The 13670-nt window shown below is 47.2% G+C and overlaps 1 long non-coding RNA gene across 1 annotated transcript in view; it reads right to left on the bottom strand.

Annotated features, from left to right (window-relative positions):
- Positions 1 to 13670, bottom strand: part of LOC142571377 (uncharacterized) — a 46412-nt gene that overhangs the window by 16716 nt on the left and 16026 nt on the right. The window lies entirely within an intron of this gene.

The raw sequence follows: 13670 nt of genomic DNA, 5'->3' as shown, positions 1-13670 counted from the left end.
GGATAAGACCCTCGCAGACCGTGCATGGAATTTGCCACGGTCTCGACTTTTTCTTCGATGTTAGGCATTGGATACGCCATGGGTACGGCTACCGAATTTAACTGGCGATAATTCACGCCAGGTCTTGGCTCTTTACCTGGAATTTCAACCAGGATAAGTGGGGAAGTGTAATCGTTTTCTCTGGGCACAATGACACCCGGGTCGCACATGCGACGGATGTCGGCTTCCATGGTTTTCTTTTGCCGTTGCGAGTCGCTGAACGGCTTGCTGCAAACCGGCCGTGCGCTCGACTACTGAATATCATGTTCAATTAAAGTTGTTTTCCCTAGCCAGCCCAAAAATGCCGGTTCGAAGTGCGGAACAATTGTCCTTAAGTCGAGGTTTCGTTGGCTTTCAGAGACGCTGTTCTTCAGCGATAAGCTCAAGAAACTGGCTACGGCGTCGCTTCGCGGAGGAAAACACAGAAAATCAGTCTGTTCCTCTTCTGGCGCATTTACGGTTAAGTTTACTACTGCCTGACGCTGAAAGTAATGTTTTATTAGGTTGCTATGCTAAATTTTGTTTTGCTTTCTGTCGAGTTTTACCGCGCAGTTCGTGTCGGACAGCCTCGACACTACTTTAGCAGGCCATTCCCATTAAACAACCATTTTGTTCTTCGTGCACTTTCTTAGCCACATTACCTAGTTTCCAATGTAGAACGTGCGCTTTCGTGATGGCTTATCGTTAACAAGCCTTTGCTGAGCTCCGAACAACTTTCATATTTTCTTCTACAAGCTCATTGTTTGTGACGGTTTTTCCAGCAGGTCTAACACGTAGCTGACCACACGTGGGTCTCCTTGATAAACCTCCCAAGCGTCTGTCAGCAAGCTCAATGGTGACCTCGGGTTACGCCCGTAAACTAGCTTGGCGGGGCTAAACCCAGTGCTCTAGTGTGGAGTTGACCATATTGCGAAGAGTTCTGCCGGGATGCAAGCATCCCACTCTTCGTCGTGCTCAAAACAAAGTCCCCTCAATATCCGCTTAAGTGCGGAATGCATCCGCTCAACAGGTTACGACTGGGAATGATAAATATAGCTGTCACTTATCTTTATTGCGCAGCGTTCAAAGAACGTTGTTGTCAAGCAACTAGTAAACATGCTCCCGTTGTCACTTCGAATCTCCACCGGGAAGCCAACACGGACGAATGTGGAAAATAGTGCATCAACAATGCACGGGGAGTTTAGTTCTTTAAGTGGAATTGTCTCTGGAAACATTGTTCCCACACACAGTATGGTCAATATATATCGGCAACCTGAACGCGATTCAGGGAGGGGTCCTACCACATCTATGATAAGCTTTCGGAACGATTCTGTAATAATGGGAACGCATTTCATTGGGGCCTTCCACTTGTCAGTGGATTTACCAACTCGCTGACATGCGTCACACGACCAAACTAGCGTTTCAGCCTCTTTCCAGCATCTCGGCCAGTAGAATTCCGGCCAAGCCTTTGTATTCTTGAGACCGAGGTGACCCGCCCAAACATTCCCATGAGCTAACTCTAAAAACTGCGGCGGGTATTTTTATGGCACGAGAAGTTGGCTGTATCGGCGACCCTTGGATTCCTGACATTTCCGGTACGTAGTGTAGAACGAGATGTTCTTTCGGGCTACTCCTTTATTCCCATTAGCCTCCAAAACAGTTAGCGATGGGTCACTTTTCTGAGCCACGATAAGCGCCTCTTGGTCAAGTTTACTAAGCTCCTCCCAGCAAGAGATGCGGGACTAAGCAGTAACCCTTCTACTTCGTCCCAAGGTGCCCCGTTTTCCCGCGTATCGAAAGGCTCCTCACCTTCTGTCACTGAACCGGTAGTTGATTTTTTCGCAAGTCTGGGACCTCTGCTTCTCATCAGCCGTATGTCCCGGCCTGGGCTGCCTCTGTGAGGACGTCGCACTGTGAGTTGTTTCCTCGTTTGAAGATGAGCTTTCAAGCTATTTTGAGGACATATGACCGCCATCGCGTTAATGCCATGCAAGCGATACTGGTTGACAATAACCAACCCTCCTTTTCCAAAAGCTGCCCCGATTTGTTCGAAGAAAGATAAGAAAAGTGTTCGGGTAAACTTGGGCTCATTGCTGCCTCCGTTTGCAACCTTCCAAAAACGCTCTCGGGGGTTACCCTGGCAACTGGCAAGCACGCACTCGGCTCTTCTGCGATATGTCTGATCCAGGCGCATTCCGCTGTGTAGTCCCCGGGGGAAACACATGACGGGTGAATAACATCCATGGTGGCGGCTGAATCGCGAAGTGCCCTGCATATTTTCTCGTTTGCCCCGATATCCTGCATCTATGGTTGGAGCAGCTTCAGATTTTCGCTGACTGACTAATGCTCACGAACGCGATTGGCCCCTTGCACAAAGTGTTGCGAGAGGAAAGCGGCTTTAAAGAATAGTCTTTTTTGCCTACCCTGTCTTTCTGAATAGGTTTTTCATAGTAGTTTCGGCACGCGTAATATTTCTTCGCGAGCTATGCTGCCTTCTCGAGGTCTACATATGGGAGCCTGTCCTGCAGCCAAAGTACCACTTCTTCTGGAAGAACTCGGTAAAACTGCTCTAGTGCTATGCATTCAAGCACCTTGTCGTGGTTGCCATATGCTTCTGCACTTTTGAGCCACTCTTTTAAGTTCGATTTTAGCTCGTACGCAAACACAGTGTGCGACTCGCTGCCCCCTTTTGCCTGTCTAAACCGCTGTCGAAGTGCCTCGGCCTGGAGGCGATATTTGCAAAGAATCGCGGCTTTGACCTTCCTATAGTTCTCGTAGTCCTCTTTACACAAACGGGCGAGAACTTCCGCGGCCTCTCCTGGAACAACGGAAAGAAGCTTTTGGGACAAAAGACTTTCGTCCAGCCTATATCTTTTCACACGTACGTTCGAAATTCACGATATCACCGCCTATGCTGTACGGTAGCATCAGGTCCTGTATTCTCATTTAGGCGTATCGTATCCGCCAGAAACGGGACTTGAACGCGCCGAGCTGATTCGCGTTTGCCCGATTTCCAGTTATCTCATTTTAAGAGCACGATCTCGCTCTTCGCGCCTTTCTTTCTTTTCTGCCTCCTCACGCATTTCTTTTTTTTTTTTTTGAGAATTTCTCCCGAACCTCTTCGACTTCCTGCTCAGTTACATTTTGTGATCTCATAACTTCTAGAATTTCATAACCAAAATGCTCGCCTCCTGACAAACGTCAAGAAGATGCTGTATCCTGAGCTTCTCTATCGTGGTCTGACGGCTCGTCTCCGGTTTTGCCTCTAAATTAGCTTTGCTTCTGAAGCCGGAAATGTATGCAAGGCTTGAAGCGACGTAAGACAAAGAGCTGCATTTTCCTTCAAAATACTTGAGCAGATGCCCTTAGCATTTAGTTGTGCGACAGAGATCTGGCGATGTGAAAGGCAAACGTCGGGCACTCATACCATCGAAATATCTGACGCCGGTCGATATCGTGGGTGCCGTTGAGCGGTGTAGTGGGCGTTATCGGACGTTGAATCCGACAGCTTGCCATCGACAGTAGTGACTTCGAGGTGGAGAACGAGGGACGGACACTTGGAGCAGACGAAGAGGAAACGAAAAGCTTTATACAATATGTGCAGATAGAAGATAGCCTCTATGTAGTGGTGCCGTTGTGAGATGGGAAGAGGACTTGGAACCCGAAGGAGCGTGTCCCAGAATTTACACGCACTCATCAACCCAACATCATTCAGTGCATTGACCCGGCACCCCCCTTCTACCCGGGTTTATTGGGCGGAGGGCCTTTGGTTCAAGCCAGCGGCCCTTTCCGAACAAGGGGCTGCTGTGGAGCAGCACGAACTGAGCTGCCGCGCTCACCACACAAACAGCCAAGTGGGTCATAAATTACTTGAGTCCGACAACCCCTCGAATTGCCTTAACGCAGAAGAGGTGAATGCATAGAACTATGCAGACCACCAAAGCCGTCGGCAGTGCAGCGCGACCACACGAGGGCGCGTTGTCGTGTCAATTGATAGCTCGAGCAACAATTCTTCGCTCACTTCTGTTTTCCTTTCTCACGTACGTTGCATGTGTGTCTCTTGTTCCAACCGGGAACAAGCTTACCTTGGAGAATGTCCTCTTTCATTTTCTGTGGAAAGGCACCACTGGTTGTGTAGCTCGTCAGGTGCTTAAGTTGCCCAAGGTTAAGGGAGGACTTGGAATTCCTGACTTGATCATTGTGGCTACTGCATTACATGTCAGGTGGACTCAGGTGGCTTTTAACTCGGATATGCTCCGGACGCGAAGCTTGGCTTCCTTTTTTCTTAGTATTCGAATCGGTTTGATATCGCAAAGCACATTTGCTCACTGTGTGCCTCGCTGAAGTTCCACCGGTTCTGGCTCTAGGTTTCACTGAGCCAAACACGACTGGCACACAAGGGCGAGTCGAGCGACCTTAGGGGCATGCATCATAAGTTAATGGAGAGAAAATTTCCACTTGACTCGTCAAAAATAACGGCAGGGCGAGCCCACACTTCGGGAAACTTCTCGCCCAAGTGATGCCGCTCCCGGGTGAGATGGAACCAGACCTCCTTCCGCGCTTTCGCAAGCACATCGTAAAGGCCCGGTGCCCGCCCCCCGAAAACCGCATCATAGCGTGCTAACCAAACTTGGTATGACCACTCGCCAAGAAGCACGAACACGTGATCGCCTGCTTAGGCAAAGGGTACAAGAAACAGTCTGATGGAGCCCCTGGGAGACTAAGAAGACGCGTTATCCATTGAAGAAGAGCTGCGGGAAGCAAACGCTGCGAAAAGATATGGACCGTATCCTCACGTCCACCACAAAAAGGACACACTCCACGAGCCGGGCTGGCTGTGGAGCGCCTGTAACTCAACGGCAGACACCCTCGCGCCAGGCGGTACATGAACGTAGCTCGCCTGGCGTCGAAGAAACTGGCCGTAATGACCTTCCAGCTTGGCCTGTTTATGGACAGATCGTACCTTTGGCAATGCGGGGGGAGACCTGGGGTGAGGATATCAACTAGTTCTTGGAGTGGAATTGAAACTGCATCGATGCCGGGGTGAACCTTGACGGTGGCGCACCAGAGAATTGGCAGCTGCTGCATAAATGGCGTACGGCGAAACTGAGCGAGGCACACAGTGAGAAAATGTGCTTTGCGATATCAAACGGAGTCGAGCACTAAGCAGAAAGGAAGTTAAGTTTCGAGTCCGGAGCAAATCCGAGTTAAAATCGACCTGGGTCCACGTGACATGTAGTGCAGTAGCCACAATCCCCAGGTCAGGAATTCCGAGTCCTCCCTTATCCTTGGGCAACTTAAGCACCTGCCGAGCTAAACAGCCAGTGGTGCCTTTTCAAAGAAAACAAAAGAGGACACTCTCCAAGGTAAACTTGTTTCGGGTTGGGATAAGAGACACACATGCAACGTACGCGAGAAAGGATAACAGAAGTGAGCGAATAATTTGCTCGAGCTGTCAATGGACACGACAACGCGCTGAATTCTTGAATTCTGGTTTTAACCCGCTCCTTAGCTTGCTGCCAGTTTTTCAGGAGAGATACAGTCTGGATCAAATTGGAAACCTAGAATTCGCCACCGCGTTTTCACGGGTAGACCATGAATGGGCTGCGGACTGGATGGAGTAGAATTCAAGTAGATGGCTGCACTTTTCGACCTGCACCACTCGCCCTGCAGTAACTGTCCATGACAGCCAAGACGGTGCAAGCCGATACCTCGTCCGGGACGACAAAAGACAAGTCGTCCGCATAGGCAAAAAGTGCAACTAGAAGGGAAGCTCGTGGGAGTACGAATCTACCAATTCTACTGTCACCGGACAACCTCTGCAGAAGCGGTTCAAAAGCGAGTACGTAGAGAGCAGGCGAGAGAGGATCTCCCTGCCGTACACCACGACCCACAACAAACGTCTCCGAGACGCGATCCTGTAGGAGAACAGCAGTAGTCGGTCGAGAATATAAAGCTTGGAGCATTCGCCGAACACCTACGCTAAAGCCAGCCTCATCCAAAACCTGGTACAGGTGCCTGTGGCTAATGATATCGAAAGCCTTCTCCTGATCAAAGGAGCAGAGAATACCTAAAGGTTTCCTGGCATTCGCCCACAGGAGAAGGTTCCTTACTGCTAAACCGTGAAGCTGAGTGGAAAGCCCCTGGACACAAGATACCTGGTATGGACCCAAAACAGTGCTGAGCACTGAAGTGAGTCGCATACACACTTTGCGACGAGCTTGTAGTCGCAGTTCAAAAGTGTGGTTGGACGCCATGCTCGTAGATCGGTGCTTCTCGACTCATCCTTGCAAACGAGAGTGATCAGCCCCTCTTTTTGAGAGGCTGACAAGGTTTCTTCACTGAGCAACCTTCACTCGCACTAACGAAATGTGCAGCAGACTTCATCAATGATGTGAACAGCTTCTCTTACAGTTTCCAAAACTTCATATAAAATTCAACAGTCACACCATCGGATCATGTACCCCGATTATGCACCATAGACCTCAAGGCCGAAGCGAGCTCGTCCTCGACTATGGCAGAGTCACTAACTTCCTTGCGGCTCAGTTGGTGAAACAAATGGAAAGATAGCTGGAGTGGCAGCTGGTTCGGCATACACGTTCATGTAAAACAGCCTCGCCAGTGCAAGAACTCTATCTGGTGAATCAACTATGATCTCATCGCTTGGATCTACTGTGGAAGAACGAGTTGTGCTCCTCCTTGAAAGATGCCTACGGAAGACATTTCCACTGCACCACGCTTCCATTTCCCACCGCTCTGCTTGGATTATGGCTCTCAAGCTATCCCAGCGTCGCTGCTAGAGCATTCGAAGTTCCTTTCGGAGTGAGACCAGGGCTGGAGCAGCACAAGTCCACAAGACAGTGGCCCCGAGAGCAGGAGAGTCGCGTCTGAGACGTCGTCCGGTCCAAAGCTACAAAAATATCATCATCAGCAATGGATTATACCCCCTTAAGCAAGCGAAAAACACAATGACTCATACCTCTCGCAACGCAGTGGCTACAAGCACCCAGCAAAGTGAAGCGCACAATGCGTACATTCATTGCATTCCCGCATCCAACGTAAAGAAACGCGGCGTCTAGTCGAGTGGTACAAAAAACCACGTGACCATCTCAATAGCTCACACCCCCGTAAGCAAGCAAATAATGCAGTAGCTCATACCCCCACAAGGCTGAGGCTACACGCGCTCACTAAAGTGAAGCGAACAGTGCATGCATTCGTTGAAATCACCCGTACAGCACACAGAACCGCATATTTTTCAATCCCCTGCTGAGAGGATGCAACGCAAAGTCGAAGAGAAACGTCGTCGGCGCGAGTCTGACCCCGCTTTAGGAGCGCGCCAAGCCGCACCTAAGCGCCGAAACCAAGCCGGAGAAGCCGAACTGCGAAAGCAGCAGCGCGATGACGCGAGACGGCGCATTACCAATGGTGCAGCAGGCTTTCGCCTCCACGTGCTACAGGAGCGTAACACGCTGCCGAACTTTTTATTTCCATGCTTTGCATCCAATTCATTGTCTCTGTTTCTCTCACTTTCGTTCTGATGACTCCTGGTTGTCTACTTACACTTTCAATTACCCTGTACTTGGTCGTTAATTTTCTTGGCCTCTTCCGACATGCTGTGTTTACGCTTTTCATGTACAGATAATTGTGCACTTTAGCCGCCCATTTATTTTGATCCATGTTCCTGATCTTTCTTTTTTCAAAACTAATATTGCTCTGCACTTCCCCGACGTCAGACGAGGCCCAACCCATGTGACCGTGCACTGCCTCATTTGTGGTTTTGCCGTGAGCTCGTCAAGCCGTACCGATCTTTCGTTAACTTCCAACGCCGACAAGATATCCGATCTGAAGCACAGAATGACATTTTCAAACGTTAGCGATGGCACCATTACTACTTTCCACATACCTCCTCCTATTTATTGTGGCCGCAAAGTGTTCTGTGTTTCATCATTCGTGCATTCCGCTTCCCCTTTATTCTCAGGATATCTTGGTGGATTCTTCGTTTATGTATACGCCGAGGCACTAATATTGATTCACTATGGGTACGACTAGCTGTTGAATCGAAACCTCGTAATTACTCGTTTCTTCATTAAAGATCATAACTTCCGATTTCTCTGTGCTAGATTTAAAGGGACTGAGAACTGGCGGGAATGTGTTGTAAGACCTTGATGGAAATGAAATTACCATGATGTATAGTGATAGAACCCAGCACGTTGTTCGCTATTTAAAAAGAAATTATAATTTTAAACTTGCAAAGAATGTCTCAAAAACCAGCAAGTGGCGAGACCTGACAGTGAAATATTGGTACTTCGGGTATATTCCATGAGATTACTGTAGTTAGTCGACTGTTAATAAGTATAGTATAATTATTGCATAAAATTTCAGCTGGTATATTGTTCGACACTCAAGCATTATTCTATGCTTCGGAAACCAAAACGCACGCGTGGCTACGCCAACGCCCTGATCTTCGTCTCACCTGCAAAGGCGCCATTTCGTTATCGATCCGATTGATTTCGTTTTGACTGGTTAAATACCAAAGCCGTTGGACAGGATACCACGAAAACACGTAGCTATTATTTTAGAGAAAAAAATTAACGATTCCGAAAACATGAATCGCAGTAAAATCGACTTGATAAACAAAATTATGCTGTTACAGCTACGGTCACACTTCTTTTTTATTCAAGTACTCTAAAGGCCCATGCGGGCATTACATAGGGGTGTTACAATAAATTAGTGATAGATACAGTATATGTATTTAAACAGATAATGCATGCTACAACATAAAGAACACAAGCGGAAAAGCAGGAAAAAGAACAAAAAGAGACAGTAAGAGCAATACAACGACACGTCCTAAACGTTGAAGATACATATAGACATAAAATGGGTGTTACACAACATCAACGTAACTTGGTCACTTCATACAAGGAAACATGCTTGCTAAAAACGTACACATACCAGCAGATACTGCATGAAACAATGAAAAGCACAAGCAGATAAAATTTTATGCAGTACAAGTGACTCTGTGCTAACCTAGAACAAAACTATTTGCGCAAGGAACATCAAAATATGGTGAGGAAAAGAAAGGTAAAATAAGATAAAATAAGAAAAAAGCGCGCAATAACACAGTGATGCCTATAACAAATGAGCAAGAGAATACTATGTTGGTACGTTAAAATAGCGTCTAGGAAATCATCATGACTTAGAGCTGATACGATTTCATTTGGTAACATATTCCAGTGATATGTCGCGAGAAAGAGGGGGCGAGTAATTCAAGAAGTTAGTGCGCGCAAGAGCGGGCTGCACGTTAAAGGGATGATCAAGGCGCGGGAAGATACGATGCGCGGGCCTGATGTGGCATGCGCTGAAAGACGACCCGCAGTGATGTAGCTGGTGAAGATGGGAAAGAAGTCCTATCAGCCTTCGATTTTCTAGCGAGGGGAGATTTAGAGATATATTTTATGTTAGTGATGCTAGAAGTTCGTGAGTAATTTTTCGTGATGAAGCGGGCTGCTTTGTTTTCGACTGACTCGTGCTTGTTTATGAGGTACGACTGATGAGGATTACAAATAAAAGACGCGGACTCCATTTTCGAACGAACCAGCTTAGTATAGGTTAATAATTTAGTGGACTTGTTTGCCGAGTAAAGGTTACGCCTAATGTAGCCAAGGGTTTTACACGCGCTGCTAGTAATCGCATCGATGTGATGATTCCATGAAACGTTTGAAGATAAACGAATTCCCAAGTATTTTATCGTTTGCGCATGTGCAATACTAATGCCGTTCATCATGTAACGGGTAACCCTTGGGTTACTAGATGTATATAGTGAAAGCTACAGCCTTAGTTTTTGAAACACTTATTTCCATTTACCACTGTTTACGCCAGTCGGTAACTTTCGCAATTTACCACTGTTTACACCAGTCGGTAACTTTCGCAAAGTCAGATTGCAAAATGTCAGTGTCGAAAGAGTTAATTCTTCGTCTATAAATTACGCAATCATCTGCAAATAGTATTCTTTTAGATTTAATATTAATGCTGATGCCGTTGACGTATAGCAGGAATAAAATTGGTCCCAATACAGAGCCCTGCGGTACTCCGCATTCAACTAGTGATCGCGGAGAAGAAAATTCATTAGTAGTTACAAATCGGTACCGGTTAGTTAAACATTTACTAATCCAAGTCGTAATCCCTTGTCGTCTGCCTCCCACTAATACCGGCGTATAATCGCTATCGCTCTCACCTATCACCGTTTTCAGCATGCCTCCGGTGAACGATCTACATCCTCACTGCAGATCGAAAATTTTTGATAAGAAATGTTCCACGGCATCTTCCGCGTTAACACTTCTTGATTACACACTCGGACCGGTAAGCTCTCCATTGCACTAAAAAAACGTGTACCATGAAAATCGGTTGTCAGTCCCTTCAAGGCCTAGATTTGTCGCTGCGTTACCGCACATATTCGCCAAGTGCCTGTAAATATGTTGCATTGTCTGCTAGTAGTAGCACTATGTCGCCCACATACTATGTCGTCCGCTATGTGGTCCGGGGAACTTCTGTTGCACCATTTGTCCATTACGCATGTATGATAAATCAAAGTCTAACTCACTGTTTTCCAGTCGTCCTTCTATGCCCCTAACATAAAGTGTGAACAACAATGGAGACAGAGAATATCCTTGCTTTATTAGTCCTTGGTGAATATTCACAACTTCATTACATTTTCGGCCTTCCCATACAATTTGTACTTGGTTGTCTCTCTCTGTACAAGGTATCCCAACTATCACGCACCAACATTTAAATATATACAGATGCGACGTAGCTGGACAGAACCAATTGAGATAATGTTGTTTGCTGTCGCTTGGAGATACTCAGATTATTTTTAGCATTCCGCCTAATTATATAGTTAGTCTTCATTAAGTAATGAACTTTTCAAATATTATAGTTAGATAAAAAGTGTCAATGAGAAAATTGTAGAGCAAGATGAAAAACTCCCTATATTTATGTTGCTCAATACGTGCCACATGAAAGTGTTTTTCCGAGCGTGAAAGAAGCCCGCGAATGCACGCAATATTGGAGCGCGACTGGCCGCTCGAGGCACTTCGCCTATACGCCTCGTGCACCGCCTATAGAGGCGCCACTGAAAGCCACCTAGCGGACGCTTCCAACAGTACACGCGGGAGCAGTAGCAGACGACAACCCTTTGCAGCAAGGATGGCTGAAGTTCGCGGCTGCGATTTCTCCTTTATTCGGGTGCCAGGCTGCTGCTTCTGCGGTGAGAGCTGTAGGGAAGATGCTGACCTCTGTGCTAGCGGGTATGAACACGATGTTACCGGTGTTTGGGACAACATGGTCCACATACGTGCAAGGTGTGTCCCGCAGACAAACGCCATGAACCCCATTTACATGACGTGGAGCTCATGTTCACTAGCCGATAAATTTGGTTGAGTAATGCCATCTCTCGATGTTTTTTTTATTCTACCCTTGCCGCAATGCTGCTTCTGTACCTGAATAATAAGCACCCGTCGTTAGTGCAGACTTATATCAAACAAATCCGCACGGTGCAATCTCTGCACATGCCGTTGTGATTTTTCTGCCGATGAATATATGTGACATCGCCGAATAAGCGCAGTCGAAGTCGTCTCAAGAAGAGTAATTGCCAATTTATTCATGGAAACGCGTACACTAGCCAACGAAGTCACCAAACACACGGGCTAATAAAAGCGCGTGTTAGTATTGTACCGCCGATGCAATTCTGCTGCATACGCCGATGAACTACCGTTTCCGCTGCAGTTTGTGCAATATTAAATTCCGCAACGGAGCTGCTTGGAAACGTACAAAGCTAAAGACTGACTACCTTTCAGTACTTTTTTATATTACTAGAGAGAGGTGCCACATGATATATTTAAAGGCAGAGCAGGGCCAGTCAAAGTAGATGAGCGATGGCGGCAAGGCCCGGTTTAGTCGTCTGCAGCGTAAGTATAAGAAAGAATTCAGTTGAGTACAAAACTCACATGCAAGAAGGGACTACGTTGTGAAACAAACAAATCACTCGGCGTGTTAAGTTTGCTCAGGCAGCATCGAGGTATGATGACTTCCCAAACGGGACGCGAACTTTTCAGCGAGAAATGGAACAAGAATACCATATGCAGCAGCTATTACCAATTCTCGCTCTGAACTACCTATTTTCTAAACACATTTCTAAAAACGCAAACAATATCTAAGATGCCCTCTGGCGAGAAGAATAAAGCTCTTAAAGAAGCACTTCCTTGGTATCATTCCGATAAGACACAGCGTGATTTATACCCTTTACAAACAAGGCAGGGTGAAAACTTCGCAGTTCAAAAGAATCGACAAGAGTTATGCATGGTGCAACTAGCAACAGTTAAACATGTGCGCATAAAATAGATGTAAAAACATGAAGTGCGCGACAGTTGGTGCGAGGATTTACCGGGCCACATAAAATCAACAATTTCAGTTCTTGCAAACTTCAGTAGCTTTAACATACAACGCCATGCGCTCGTGCAGTCGTGCTGCCTAGCTAGCGCAACGCGGTAACGAAGCGGAAAACAATATAAGCGGCAAACAGCATTCTGAACTTTAGCGAAATGCCTTTAAACCTCATGCTGCATTGCAGACGAACTTCGTTGCTCACGCGTCTAACTATGATCGAGTGGAAAATACGTCGACGAGATAGAAGGAAAGGATGACAACAAGAAATTTCCCTTCGAAGCGACGATCCATTTTTGCTACCGTTGCTTCAGCTGCTGAGGCTTCGCCGGGAATGATTCGAACCGTATCGCCGGCGCGTTTTCACCGGTATTTGAGCCCCCCACCCTGCAACAATTCTTCTTCGACATTCCCTGAAGCTTTGGCCACCCCACACGTGCGAGTGGTGTTGGCTATCTTGCTCTGAAAACGTGAATAAGACAGAGAAGCACGATCAACGACGCAACAAACTACGACGCGCGCCAGGCTCCTCTCTCGCGTGTTCTGCGCAAGGCCGCCACCAGTGGCGCGCCCGTCGGCGTGCACGGCGCGTATAGCTGACAAGTGCACGGTTGACCCGAAGCAAAGACCGGACGAGAACAAAAGGAAAGCGTTGCTGCGACTGCACTGATATCAGCATGACAATAATATGGTAACAGATGTAAGAGCATTCAAACCGTCGTGTACTAGTCCTTACATTGCAGTGTTTTTATTTAGGAGTTTGATCGGATCAAGGTCAGGCTCTTTGGTCTTGCCTCTAGAAATGTCGCTACGTGACTTTCGAGGTGTCGTGAGACTATTAGATGCAAATGGCGTGTTTTTTCGTTCAATGTCGCAATAAGCCAAGTGCTCTTTCTGCAGGACAGACGTGCTGGCCCCCCTCCAGTGAATGACAGTAGCAACAACACAATCTCCTTTATAGAGCCGGCAAAGGCCCGCAATAAAACAAGATTGTTGTTAACGGCGACGCGTCCTTTTAGAAGGCGTCATAAATACACTGTTGCTGCAGAAAAGTGCGACACCCGCGGCGCGCGAATCGCATCACCAAGTGTGATGCAGGCGCAGATACGCCAACGAGACCAGCAAGCGCGCAAGTGGCTCTACTCGCGAATAAAGTACACAGGCAGCAAACGGTCCGCCTCCAGTCTGGCGACTCGATCGTCCGGCTGGGCCGA

This window comes from Dermacentor variabilis, chromosome 2 (genome assembly GCF_050947875.1).
Source record: "Dermacentor variabilis isolate Ectoservices chromosome 2, ASM5094787v1, whole genome shotgun sequence".
Taxonomy (NCBI): domain Eukaryota; kingdom Metazoa; phylum Arthropoda; class Arachnida; order Ixodida; family Ixodidae; genus Dermacentor; species Dermacentor variabilis.
Note: the sequence above shows the minus strand (reverse complement) of the source record. Positions and strands in the feature narration are given on the sequence as shown.